Here is a 14,674-nt window from a genome sequence, read left to right as displayed (position 1 = left end):
CTGGTATCCAGACCCCGATAAGATGGTTTTTTGGGGAACCTAGTCTGCCATCTTCATGGTCTATGGCTTTCCGAATAAAGCCGCTATTCCTTGCCTCAACACCTCGTCTCCTGATTTATTGGCCTGTTGTGCAGCAAGCAGGGTGAGCTTGGACTCGGTAACACTGATGACACCAAAGAAAGGTGTTTGTAGATCTGCCTGCAATGAGTTGTTGTACATGTCTACATCATGTCTTTGTCAAAAAAATTCAGTACTACATTGCAGTTGCAAATCAAAATGGTACAGCCATTGAAAAATAGTTGGTCAATTTCTTATAAGGGTAAACATACACTTAACATATGATGCAGCAATCCCACTCCTGGGTATTCACCCAAGAGACATTAAGACACATGTCTGGACCAAGACCTGAGTAGGAATACTCATAGCAACATTATTCATACTAGCCCCAAACTGGAAACAACCTAAATGTCTATTAACTGGTGAATGGATAAACTGTGGTACATCCATACAGTGGAATACTAGTCAGCAACAAAAAGGAAAACTTACTGATAGATGTAGCAGTATTAGATAAATCTTAAAAAAAAATTTTTTAATTATTTTATATATTTTTAAATATTTTTTACTTAAAAAAATCTTTTATAGATAAATCTTGAAAGCATTGTGCTAAGTAAAAGAAGACAGACACAGAAAACTACATTCCATGTGATTCTATTTACATGGAATTCTAAAAATCAAACTATATCAACAGAAAATAAATCAGTGGTTGCCAGGAGCCAGGTATGGCAGAGGGAATTGGCTAAAGAGGAGTTCAAGGGAACTTTTGAGGTAACGGAAATATTTTGCATCTTGATTCTTATAGTGGTTACATGAGTTTATATTATACATTCATCAAAACTCATCCAATTTCTACTTTAAAAGCGTAGGTTTTATTGTGTGTAAATTATACCTCAGTCTGATGTAAAAACAAATCTAGTATTAAAAACAGGCCTCAGGGGGCTTCCCTGGTGGTGCAGTGGTTGAGATTCCACCTGCCGATGCAGGGGACACGGGTTCATGCCCCAGTCCGGGAAGATCCCACATGCCGCGGAGCGGCTGGGCCTGTGAGCCATGGCTGCTGAGCCTGCGCGTCCAGAGCCTGTGCTCCACAACGGGAGAGGCCACAACAGTGAGAGGCCTGCGTACCGCAAAAAAACAAAAACAACAACAACAACAACAAAAACAGGTCTCAGTCTCTACTCCTGCTGCTTTCCAAAAGTATCTGTTATGGGTTGTTGTCACAGCAAGGTTATTACAGCTGTTTTGTACCTTTCAATTCCTCTTGCCCCTTCAGAAGAATACTACGGCTCTCTTCATTTCTTCTCTTCTCAACTATTCTATCCACCCCCCTCAGGGAAGAGCCATGCTGTAGTTCAAGTCTAAGGCCGTCTGCTGCAGAATTCACTTTTGCTCGAGAGGGATCAGCCTGTTGTTCTATTCAGGCCTTCAACTGATTGGATGAGGCCCACCTGCATTACCAAGGGCACTTGGCTTTACTCAAAGTCCACAGATTTAAATGTTAATCTCATCCCAAAACACCCACATAGAAACATCCAGAATAACACTGGACCACATATCTGGGCATGGTGGCCCAGCCAATTTGACACATAAAATTAACCCTCATAATCTTCATTCAACTCTTTTTCTTCTCCACATTTTAAAAACAAGGAATGGAATTTCAGGCAATGAACTCCTCAAAACAGTGTTTTCCAAACTTGGTGATGATGAGAATCCCTTGGAAAGGCTTATTAAAAATGCAGATCCTGGGCTTCCCTGGTGGTGCTGTAGTTGAGAGTCCACCTGCCAATGCAGGGGACACGGGTTCATGCCCCGGTCCGGGAAGATCCCACATGCCGCGGAGCGGCTGGGCCCCTGAGCCATGGCCACTGAGCCTGCGTGTCCGGAGCCTGTGCTCCACAGTGGGAGAGGCCACAGCAGTGAGAGGCCCACGTACTGCAAAAAAAAAAAAAAAAAAAAATGCAGATCCCTCCCCTGCAGATTCTGATTCAGGAGGTCTGGGGTGATGTGCAGAACTCTGTAGTTTAAATAAGATCCCAGGGGCTTATGATCAGGCAAATTTGGGCAACAGCACCATAAAACAAACCTACCTGTAACCAAGGAACCGGCTAACTGGTGGGACTTATATGGGCAGTGGTTCAACGTCAATTTATAATTTGAAGTTAGTTTAGGGAACACAACAAAGTCTATGTAAGAACCCTTTTATTAAGCAATTAATATTGCCCCGGACTCATCTGGGTCTCTTCCCAAAGGAATTCCATTATGATTGGTGCAACTTCAGAGGCTGATGTATTAGATGCTCCCAGTTTATATTGGTCCATCTTGGCCCTTTGCAACCATCAGTTAGGGGCAGAGTCATAGCTATCTTCTGGGCAGCAGCTTCCAACCACACACTGAAGAGATCCAGGGTACGCCCTCTTATGAGGTTGGACCAGTGGTCCTGCAGCGTCACAAGTAGGAAAAGAACTCAGAAACTAGAGGGAGAAATACATTTAATATCTTTAAAACAGATGTTGATCTTCCTTTCTTCTCTTCCTCTTTTTTTTTTAAAGAAAGCTTTAGCCTGGAGTGGAAAGGACGTCAGATAAATATCTTGAAATAGCTGAAGAGTGTTAATGTGGAAGAGAGGTGAGGTTTTTCCCTCTGTGCTCCCAAGGGACAGAAATAGCCCTGGTGGATGAAAGCTATCCAAAGGGGGTATTATGGGCTTGACAAAAGGAAAAACCAATAGAAAAAATGAGGAGTTATAGCCAGAGAGACCATTGTTCTGCTGGCCCTGCCACTCACTAGCTGTGGGATCTTGGCCAAACTCTCTCTGAGTTTTCTGAAATGCAAAATGGGAATGATAACACTTCCAGGGCTGTGGTGAGGATTAAATGAGATATTTGTAAAGCTCGTGGCAGAGAGTTAGGCTCATCATTGGTGCTCAGTAAGGGGTAGATAATAAAAATCAGAACAGTTAGAGTTGTGAAGGGGGAAGAGGTCGTCTAAAGGAGGAGTAAATTTTCATCACCAGATGAGTTCAAGCACGGTCTCCACCCTCCTTTTACAGGTTGATGAGGATGATGGGGAGTGGGGGGCTCTAAGCCTTGTATGAGTGGTTGAATTGGACAACTTTTCATGTCCTTTTCACCATGAGCAATTTTATGTTTATCTTAGAAGAGGTAGAGAACATAGTTTTATGCTTGCAAAAAGGTTATTCTTTTCCTTTTGTGGAAACATTTACTCTCTCTAGGCAGCCAACGCTTAGCCTTTGAGTTTACTAATCTGAGGACTTATGATGTGAATTTCTACGGGAAGTTATGATATTACACAACATTCACTCCTATTCCACCCTTAATACCAAAGCTTGGAATATGAATCACAAAACAAAGTCATGGCATAGTACATTCCAAAAGAGCTGGGAAAATAACTGAACCAAAGTCTTGCCTGACAAGCACACTGCATGAACACTGTGTAACATCCAGGACAATCAAGGAAACAGCATTATCAGAGAGTCATGGGACTCTGGAACTGCTGTTTTCCCTGTGCCATAGGATGCCCAAATGTTTGCAAGAATTGGAATAAAGTTAAGGAGAAATTACTATGGTCTTCCTGTAAACCCACTGGAAATTCATGTCAGGGATTTTCAATTAAACATGGTATATTAAATATATACATTTATATCTCTTCTGTCTGAAAAAGCGCTAGTAAAGATATTTAACAAATATGTATATATATATTCCAAATTACAGAAGACAACAGCCACTTAAAGGTATAAAAATTTTGGAAGAGGTAGACATAGGAGAAGTGACTGATACAGCAGAGCGGAGAAAGCTGAATGTAAGAATGTGCTTGCAGAGAGAGGCACAGTGAGGAGCAAGACAGTTCACACTACAGAACCCTGGAAAGTCTCAAGAACTGGAGTGTTAGGCATTATGGAAGATGTCAGTTAAGTATGGAAATGAAAACAGGGGACTAGTTGAAAGTTGTATAAAGAGAATTTATAGCCCCGTGTCTTTCCTCTCCCCCACCCAGCAGGCAACCACCTCCTAACCGCACCCCCTAGTTTAGAAACTAGATATTTATTCTCTGGAACATGTAAACATAACAAGCTCCCTATTCTGGGATACCAGCACATCTTAGATCTTAGGAGAGGATGGGAGGGATGTGCCCTATTGAAAACAGAGGCTGAATAAAAATCTGTGTACTGAATGGAGCGTCCCTCAGTCTCTCTTCCTCCTGGCTTTCAAAACAATGGCAGCCAGGATTGCAGCACACAGATAGGAGACTAGAGTTTTCTTCTTTGAGAGAAACTTAAAGATTCCACAGAAAAGTTCTACAGATTCTGACCTTTTAGGACCCCCAATTAAAAGGCCAGCTTGCCACTTGGTCTCTGTAGAGCAGAGCCTACCATTTAACAAGCCTACCTGTATACCTTTCAATGTGCTCTACAGTATCTTGCTCTTAAATTTGATCAGACAACTAAAGAGCATCAGATACTTGAAGAAAACCTTCAACCTGAAAGACAGAGAACAGAATATACAAGAAAAGGAAAAAAAAAAAAAAAAAGGAACCTGGAGGAAATTACGATAATACAGAGAGCAGAATTAAAAAAAAAAGAACAACAAAACTCTAACATCCTCAAACAAATGGGAGAAGATGTTGTGTCTGTGAAACAGGAACAGGATGTTATAATGGAATTATCAGAGAATTTTAAAAAGACTCTTGAAAATGAAAGCCATGACAGCAAAATGAAAAATTCAATGGACAGATTGGAAGATAAAATCTTTTTTTAGACAGTTTATGTAAAAAGACAAAAGATACGTATAGGAGAGAAAAGATCACAAAAGAGGATCAATCCAGAAAGTTCTACCTCTGACTAACAGATGCTCAAGAAAGAGAGAACAGAAAAAATTAAGTGAAGAAAATTATTAAATAGGTAATTAAAAAAATTTTCTCAATGTATAATGTCATTATTCTCCAGATTCAACATGCCCATTATGTGCCCAAACTAATGAATAAAAAAGTTTACCAAGTCACATCATTTTAAATTACAGTGGGAATTACACTGGGAATAAAGATCCGAAAAGTTTCCAGAGAGAGAAAATAGTAGGGGAAAAAAGTGAGAATACGAGGGGTGGGAAACACAATGACATCAGATTTATGAACAGCAACATCAGAATCCCAAAGACGATAGAGCAGTTATCTTCTTACAATTACTTCAAAATTATAAGTCAAAGGGATGTGGAATTCTATACCCAACCAAACTATCAAGTATGAGGGTAGAATAATGACATTTATAGATATTCTAGGTTTCAAAAATTTATATTCTAAGTGCTTTAAGGAACTACTGAGAGTGTGCTCCAACAAAATGAGGCAGGAAAGTAAGAAAGAGGAAGATACAGGATTCAGAAAATGTGATCTGTGCAGACCTAGAAATGTGCTGCTCAGACCCCCTTCAGAAAATGACTTGTTGCCCAACTGAAAGAAGTGTGGTTAGCTGACAGCCTCCAGATGGTAGCTCCTTTGGGTTATGCTTCAGCTTTGAGCCAAGGTTACATTCTTCTTGGGGTGGCCCTTGGTCAACAATTGAGCAAGGCGGTAACAAAAGGACCGAGCCATTTCCACTATCATGGGGCCTCCCAAGGGGACACTGTTTGCACTGGCACTCCTTATAGGGCTGGTAGAGTCGGGTCTGCAACACAATCTGATAGCTCTCCTGTCCAGTCCTGCTCTTCTCTTTCCTTGCATTGGTATTTCTCCTCAATAAATCTCTTGCTCTCTTAACTCTATCTTAGTGTCTCCTCAAAGGATTCAACTTGGTCCAGGACCAAGGAAAGGAGTAAAGTGGAGCCCTAGACTGATGGTTGTTCAGAAGGCCTGGTGAGTAACCAGCTCACATAAGGGTGGAAAGCCTTCAGGCTCCCAGAAGGTAGGTAACCTCCAGATTAAAAAACAAACAAACAAAAATCTGATCAGAAAACCCGTCTTTACCATGAGGAAAATTGTTTTAAGAGGAATTTGTCTACAATATTGTGGGAGAGACTAGAAAGATTCAGAGACAAGTATATACAAGCCTAAGAAAAAGGAAAGGCAAATAACTGCAGGTAAGACAAAAATCGTAAAACAGAAGAAATATAATTACCTTACACTACTTAGCTTGGCTGGGAACATAATATAAAAACTAAATGTCAATTACATTTTTTTAAAGTTTTGATATTTTATTGGGGGAGGGGAAGGAGGGATGGTAGTGAAAGAAAGTTCAATCCCCACTCTACCATTGGTTAGAAAGTCAACAGATAATGTGGGTTTGTCTAAAAACTGATATGTCTGAAATAGCAATGTAAGTATGGCAAATATCTGGAGAAACCACTGAAAAAGGTCAAATTGTTACCTCTGGGAAATGGGACTGGAGTAGAAGGTGGAGGAGTGCTGTTTTCCTTCACAAGTCTTGTGACACAATTTGACTTTAACTTTGTGCATGTAGACAAAAAATGAATTTACAAAAAGAAAACGTAGAGGCAGGAAGTGGAAACCTCATCAACAGGCATTGGTCTCAGCAGGAATCTGCAGAAATGGTTGAGGAAAGAATGGTGAGAGGAATATCATAGCCTGAAATTGCCCTGGTCCCAGGCATCATCCTCTGGGATGTGTGAGGGCTGCAAGTTCCCCTCCCCTAAGAGCCTGTAACTCTGTATGTTATAAGCTGAGAGCCCCTGATCAGAAAGTCCTCCATTAACTACCTCCTGGTTTATCAAAGTTAAAATTTCCTGGCCTATTCAGGGATGTTATTGATCCTGGCTGGAATTCGCTTATTGGAAGAGAAGAGAAAAAAAAACTGTTATTGACCCGCTGGCTAGGGAAAATGGGAATGTGATAATAAAAGAAGAGGAAATATATACAACTCAGTGGGCTGCTTTTGTCAGAAAATACTTTTAACCTGCTTCCCAGTGGTCAGTGTCTGTGACAAAGGGTAGCAAGGCAGGCTGGGACAGAGATTTAAGAACAGGTTGCAGAAGGAAACTTCCAGCAAGTCAGGATAAGGAAGAAACCTTGTGTTTGTTCGCCATACTGATAAACAGATTTTCCTAGGGAGATCTGGGGGATGCTCACTCAAGATAAGGTGTGATTAAGGGAGCCAGAGAGAGGTTACATAAACACATCGGAGAGACAGGGAGAAACGCGTGAAAGGCATCTTAAATGATGACTCTCAGAAGAAATAGATTACACAGGGAAGCGGGGGTGCTCAGTGATGATGCTGAACAACTGTGGGTGCTCTGATTTGGCACTTACCCTGATTTGAAGGGTGACTTGGGGAAAATCAAAGGAAATATTAGCACAGAAGTTAGGGGGTTTTTTTGTTTTTGTTTTTGTTTTGCGGTATGCGTGCCTCTCACTGTTGTGGCCTCTCCCGTGGCAGAGCACAGGCTCCGGACGCACAGGCTCAGCGGCCATGGCTCACGGGCCCAGCTGCTCCGCGGCATGTGGGATCTTCCCGGACCGGGACACGAACCCGTGTCCCCTGCATCGGCAGGCAGACTCTCAACCACTGCACCACCAGGGAAGCCCCTGAAGTTAGGTTTTGAGCTGAGTTTGCAGGGGAAGGTATAAAATTAATGACAGCCTTTTGCTTTTTTCTTTTGAAAAATTTAAATTTCTTTTACCTTTAATTAGTTTTGTGAATTTAATTACAGGTTCACAGGAAGTTACAAAGGTAGAATAAGAGAGGTTCCATGTCTCTGTCACCCAGTTTCTCTCAATGGCTGCATCTTAGGTAACTAGAGTAAATAGCAGAACCATGAAAATTGCATTGATAGAATGCATATATACAGTTGTATTCCATTATATCATATACATAGATTCATGAAACCATCCCAATGATCAAGATACTGAATATCTCACCTCTACAAAGATCTCCCTCTTGCTACCCACCACTCGTCTTCCTCCTGTCCTGTTATAGTCTCGCTCACTACCCCTCTTCTCCCCACCATCCCTAACCCCTTGTAACCACTATATGTTCTCTATAATTTTGTCATTTTGAGAATATAAATAGATTCATACAATATGTGACATTTTATGATTGGCTTTTTTCACTCAGCATAATACCTCTGAGGTCCATCTAGGTCTTTGTGTGTATCAGTAATTAAACAGACTACTATGCTGAACCAGTAACCTATTGAATGACATTTTGGTTGTCACCACTTTTTAGCTATTGCCAATAGAGCTGCTATGATCATTGTGTCCAGGATTTACGTGGACACAAGTTTTCATTTCTCTGGGATAAATTCCCAGGACCGCCGTTCCTGGGTTGTATAATAAGAGAATGTTTAGTTTTGTAAGAAACTGCCGTACCATTTTCCAGAGTGGCTCTACCATTTTACATTCCCACCAGTAACAGAGGAAAGATCCAGTATCTTCACATCCTTGCCAGCCATTGGTATAGGTTTCTTTCTTTCTTTTTTTTTTTTTTTTTTGCGGTACACGGGCCTCTCACTGTTGTGGTCTCTCCCATTGCGGAGCACAGACTCCGGACGCGCAAGCTCAGCGGCCATGGCTCACGGGCCTAGCCGCTCCGCGGCACGTGGGATCTTCCCGGACTGGGGCACGAACCCGTGTCCCCTGCATCGGCAGGCGGACTCCCAACCACTGAGCCACCAGGGAAGCCCTAGGTTTCTTTCTTTTTTGAAGGATCAGAAACTTCCTACTACCTTCCAATTTTTCTCTTTAAATAAAAAATTTCAACATTCTATACAGGTGTGTGTGTGTGTGTGTGTGTGTGTGCAACATATATATATATATGTTCAAAACATAATAATAGGACAAACATCTGTAAACACACTACCCAATTTAAAAACTAGAGCATTACCAAACCCAATTTCACCCCTCTGCCTCACCCACCAAGAGAGTAATCACACTCCTGACAGTATAAACCAGTTCTCTGGGGAAAAACTCTCTCTTACAGTGCTCATCCATTTCTGCAATGTAAATACTCCCACGTGACTGATTTCAAGCTACCAAGCTGAAGTCACTGAGTGTGGAGCTGGGAAGAGATATGCAGAACCAGTTCTTACAAGACTGTACAATCCTGTCCCAGCACCACTTATCCTGAATTTAGTATTTATCGTTCTAGGAGAAAAAAAAAAAGTATATGTATGGGTGTGTGTGTGTGTGTGTGTGTGTGTGTGTGTGTGTGTGTATACATATATATTTGTGTATATATATATATATACACACATTTATATATATGTATATATACATATATACATATATATATGTATACACACACACACACACACACACACAGTAGTGGTAGGCTGAATAATGGACCCCCAAGATATCCTAATCCCTGGAACATGTGATTGTTATCTTATACGGCAAAGACTTTCCAGATGTGACTAAGTTAAGAATCTTGGGATGGGGAGACTAGATTATCCAGGTGGGCCCTGAGTACAATCACAGGTGTCCATATAAAATGAAGGCAGAGAGAGCTTTAGCTGTTGAAGAGGAGAAAACAGCATGACCTTGGAGGCAGACATTGGGGTGATGTGGCCAAGGAATGCTGGCAGCCGCAAGAAGCTGGGGGAAGCAAGGGACCATCTCTTCCCTAGGGCCACCAGAAGAAACACAGCCCTGCTGACACCTTGACTTTAGACCAGTGAGAATGATTTCAGACTTCTGGCCTCCAGAACTGGGAGAGAATGATAACCTGTCATCACAAGCCATCAAGTTTGTGGTAATTTGTTATAGCAGCCACAGGAAATGAATACACATATATAGTGTTTTACACATAGGTACTAGTAAAATGTCTATCTATGTAGTTCATCTTAGCTAGATTTCCTCTTCATAAAATTGCTATATTATTATATATGTAGATTCCGGGAATTACATTTTTTTTACTCAACATTGTTTCTATGACCTACCTATTTTATTGCAGAGCTGTAATTCATTTATTTTCGCTGCTGGGTACCATGCTCAGTAGGATTCTGTTAGGTATCCTTTATCAGATTAAAGATGACTGCTTTCTTTCCCTGAACTGGGTTCATATTCAAGTTGTCACGTTGCCTATGTCCTTTTATGTCAAATATTGTGTGAGGTAAAAATTGTGGAAGATAACAAGTTGGAACGAATGTTGTGAGATTATGAGATTCCAGATACTCCACCAAGAGTAAACGTGAGGGAGTCGTTTCATCAATAGGGAGGAAGAGCTGGGTAATGAAAATTGAGGTGTGGCATAGGCAGGATCTCTCCCTGGCCACCCACAGATGTGCTCAACCAGGGGAGAAAGGATGTCTGTTCTGCTCCCTGCCCCACTTCACCCTCACCCCACTCACTGCCGTGATTAGTAAAGAGTCAGGGCTGGTCTGGTCGAGGAAGAGACAGGTGTGGCTAGAAAGCTGACCCAAGACACAGTGACTCACCAATGTGAGAATGCCCCATTAGATGAAAATCAAGAGTAAGATGACCTCCAAAAGATTTCTGACTTCTAGTTGGACACAGGACCCCTGCTTCCCTGAATATCCAGGAAGAGCCAACACATGAAAATCTGAATGAACCAAGAATGATTCAGCCTGTGATGATATGGGTGAGTGTTCATGAGACATTTCTCCATGTTACCTTCGAAGGTTTGTCTTGGACACAGTCTTGCTTGACTGGGAGGTGAATCAGTTCACAAACCTGCGAGTCATCAGCCCAACTCTCACTACGCAGCCACCCGTTTCTTCACCCATCACCTTATGTGTGAGTTCTTTCCTCAGTTGCCATTAAACTTACTGTTTTCATGAGAACCATAGAATTTATTGATGATTTCGGTGGGGGGGGGGGTGGCATATTTTGCACCACAGCCCAAGCAACCGAAAAATCCATTTTTTCAAATTAATGTCCTCACAGGTTTTCACCCAGGAATTGCTGAGTCAAAGGGCGGGTGCACTTGTTTTGAAATACTCCCTTTAGCTTGGAGCATCACCATACTTCAGCCCATGAATCCCTAAGAACTTTCTATGGAGGGCTAGCTCCTTCCCTCTCCAGAGGCAGAGCCAGTGACAGGGAGGGGATGCTTGGTCAGCCTGGCAGGATCCACATGTACCAGCAGCAAGTACCTTAGCTCCTGGACAAAGGCTTCATTGTGGTCATTCTCACGGCACCATCTCTGGGGCTGGGGAGCCGGCTGAGCTCATCCCTCACCATCATCCTTGCTATATAATTAGAGGCAGCTTTCTTTCTTTTTTAAAAAAGTTATTTATTTTGGGCTCTGCTGGGTCTTCGTTGCTGCACACGGGCTTTCTCTCGTTGCGGCGAGTGGGGGCTACTCTTCCTTGCGGCGGGCATGCTTCTCATTGCGGTGGCTTCTCTTGTGGCAGAGCACGGGCTCTAGGTGCACGGGCTTCAGTAATTATGGCACAAGGGCTCAGTAGTTGTGGATTTCAGGCTCTAGAGAGCAGGCTCAGTAGTTGTGGCGTACGGGCTCTTTTGCTCCGCGGCATGTGGGATCTTCACGGACCAGGGATTGAACCCGTGTTCCCTGCCTTGGCAGGCGGATTCTTAACCACTGCTCCACCAGGGAAGTCCCTAGAGGAAACTTTCAACTGTTTAGCATCTAGTCATCCAGCCTGAGGATGACTTAAATTTTTTCCTTCACTCTTTTCTACTGCTTGCCCTTTGGCCATTAATTTCTCATGTGCTGTATGCAAGAGACTGGGTAAAAATCTGGGGGATGATTTGTGAGGAAGAAAGGTGAAAAAATAAGGTAGCCTTACTATTCACATTATCCCCAGCGCTTATCATTTAGGGACCATCTAGAAGAGTCTGTATGATACAGCCTCCTATTTATGAGTTGTTCAGCAGCCTTTTTCTCCAGAGCGTGGTGAGGTATTCCATCTAGCCAGAGCACATTAAGACTATATTCTCCTACTTCTCCTTCCAAAATTCTCTCTCCATTACAGCGTATCCTAGTTTTTAGAGTTGAAATTGAAGACACATTTGCCATCAGTGGTTCAGCAGGACATTCAACAGGTCATTCTTGGTTGTTGTTGTCATGAATAGGCAGATGATAACTCTGAAGGTCTTTGCCAGAAACAGTCAGCAGTCTTTATTTCCATAATCATACACTGAGACAATAAACTCACTTGCAAGGCAACTTCTAATGCCTTTAGTAGCAACACTAAGATTGGCTATGTCACCAAAAGCTCCCAACGTTTCTAGATCTGTTCAAAATCAATGGCTCTCTTTGCAAAGCACAAAGGCAAACACCAAACCATCCAAAATCAATAGAGAAGAGTGATAGACAAGGAAATAGAACTGGGTAGCACAAAGGATAAAGAAATAACAAAGCCAAAGGTTACGGAGTGATTGCTTTCTAATTTGTCTTTATAAAAAGGAAAAAGAATCAAATGAAAAACTGGCAAGTCACAGAGTGAAAATGTCAGAAACATTTTATATTCTAAGGCTTTGCCACACACTGTCTTGCACAATGTTAGAGGAAGTGAGGTTGAAATCGAGACTATTTTTGCAAGTCTGAGCCAGCCAGGAAGCCAGGGGAAAATGCTTTTAAATTTGGGAAAATTACAGGCCTGCTATTTGACATTAGTTGGAGAAAAACATCAAACCTCAGAACTTATTCTGAGAACTTCAGCAAGGGAAGTACTTCAAGCGCTGTGTTTGATCCAGGGAGGGTGAATCCCTCCAGGACGCGGAAGCACTATTGGTGAAGGCCTTTAGGGAAGCCCCTGTCAGAGGCGGATGAGTAAAGGGGGCTCACATTTCTGCTAAGCAGTCCTCTGAATGTGCACGAGAACAAGAAATAGAGACCCTGACTCCGGACTGGGCCTGGGAAGAATATATGAGCTGGCTAGAGCCCTGAGGTATGGGCCCAGCATCACAGTTAAGAATAAACAAGCTCGCTGTTTTGAAAAATAAAAGTGGTAAAGACACAAGCTTTATCTGACAATAAAACATGTTATCAAAATATAATAAGTAAAACTGTGAGGTACTGACACATGAATTGTCATAAAGTTCAATGAAACAGCCTTGAAAGTCCATAAATGGACCCGAATACAAACAGAAATTTAGTATAGATGGACTCAGTTGGCACTTCAAATCAGGAAAGAAAAATGGCTCACTTTAAAAATAATATTGGGACAACTGGGTAGTCAGCCAAACAAAGATAAAATAAATTCTAGATAAGTGAAAGGCTTAAAAGAACCATACAATTACTAGAGGAACCTAAGTATGACACAAGACTTTGAAACCATAAAAGACAAGATTGACAGACTTGACTACATGAGAAGAAACAATTTCTGCATGGCAACTCCTCTGCATAAGCAAAGTTTAAAAAGTTAAAAACAAAAAAAGACAAACTAGGGGGAAAAATTTAAATGACAAGGAAAGGGTAAAATCCTCTAATATATAAAATCTCCTACAAATCATTAAGAAAATGACTGACAACTCAGGCTCACTCTTATTTGTAATATGAGAAAGGCAAATTAAAACTATAATAAAATACTATTTTCACTTATTAGATTGGCAAAGGTAAAGAATTCGATAAGGGCTCTGGAAAAACAGGCACTCTCTTGGTGGTGGTAGTGTAAATTTGTTCAAGTTTCTGAAAGTCAGTTTGGAAAACACCTATTCAAATTATAAGTGCACAAACGCTTAGATCCAGAAATTTCACTCTTAGGGACTTAATACACATATATGCTTGCACATGTATGAAATAAAGTACGTGCAAGGATGTTCTTTATAACATTATTCATAATAGGAAAAAAATGAAAACCTTAATGTCCATCAATGTGGGGCAGGTGAAATAAATTTTATTATACTCAGTCAATGGAAAACAATGTAGGCATTAAAAGAATAGGCAGCTCCCTATATACTAACATGGAATAGACTCTAAGATTTTTAAACAAAGAAAAATCAAGTTGCAAAGTAGTATGTGTGTATGTATAGACTATATACACATATACACTTACAATTCCATCATTTATTTTTACTTTTATTTATTTATTTATTTTTGCGGTACGCGGGCCTCTTACAGTTGTGGCCTCTCCCGTTGCGGAGCACAGGCTCCGGACGCGCAGGCTCAGCGGCCATGGCTCACGGGCCCAGCTGCTCCGCAGCATGTGGGATCTTCCCGGACCGGGGCACGAACCCGTGTCCCCTGCATCGGCAGGTGGACTCTCAACCGCTGCGCCACCAGGGAAGCCCCATCGTTTATTTTTAGAAGGGCACATAAGAGACTGGTAACAGTGGGATGGGCTGGGATGGACACTTACACTTCACTGTGTACCATTTTGTACCTTTGACATTTGTATCATAAACCTGAATTACCTATTCAAAGATATTTAAAGTAATTTTAAAATCAAACTGACTGTTTTGAATGATATAAGACTTGAATGCCATGACCATGCATAGGAAAAGTAAATGTCAAGATAGCTAACTCTTTTCAAAATTAATTTAGACATTTGAGAATATACAACCAAAATATCATTTTTTTTTTCTATTCAGAACATGACTGTATGATTTTGTTAGTTGAAGTAGAAGAATAAACAAGTGAAATAAATTTTCTTTATTTTAAAAAAGAGACAGTATGTTACAGTAGTTAAAAGAATAGTCTTTGGAATCCTACAGGCCTGGGTTTGAATCC

The sequence above is a fragment of the Orcinus orca genome, chromosome 3 (assembly GCF_937001465.1).
Source record: "Orcinus orca chromosome 3, mOrcOrc1.1, whole genome shotgun sequence".
NCBI classification, from domain to species: domain Eukaryota; kingdom Metazoa; phylum Chordata; class Mammalia; order Artiodactyla; family Delphinidae; genus Orcinus; species Orcinus orca.
The sequence above is the reverse complement of the archived record's forward strand: the minus strand, read 5'-3'. Positions refer to the sequence as shown.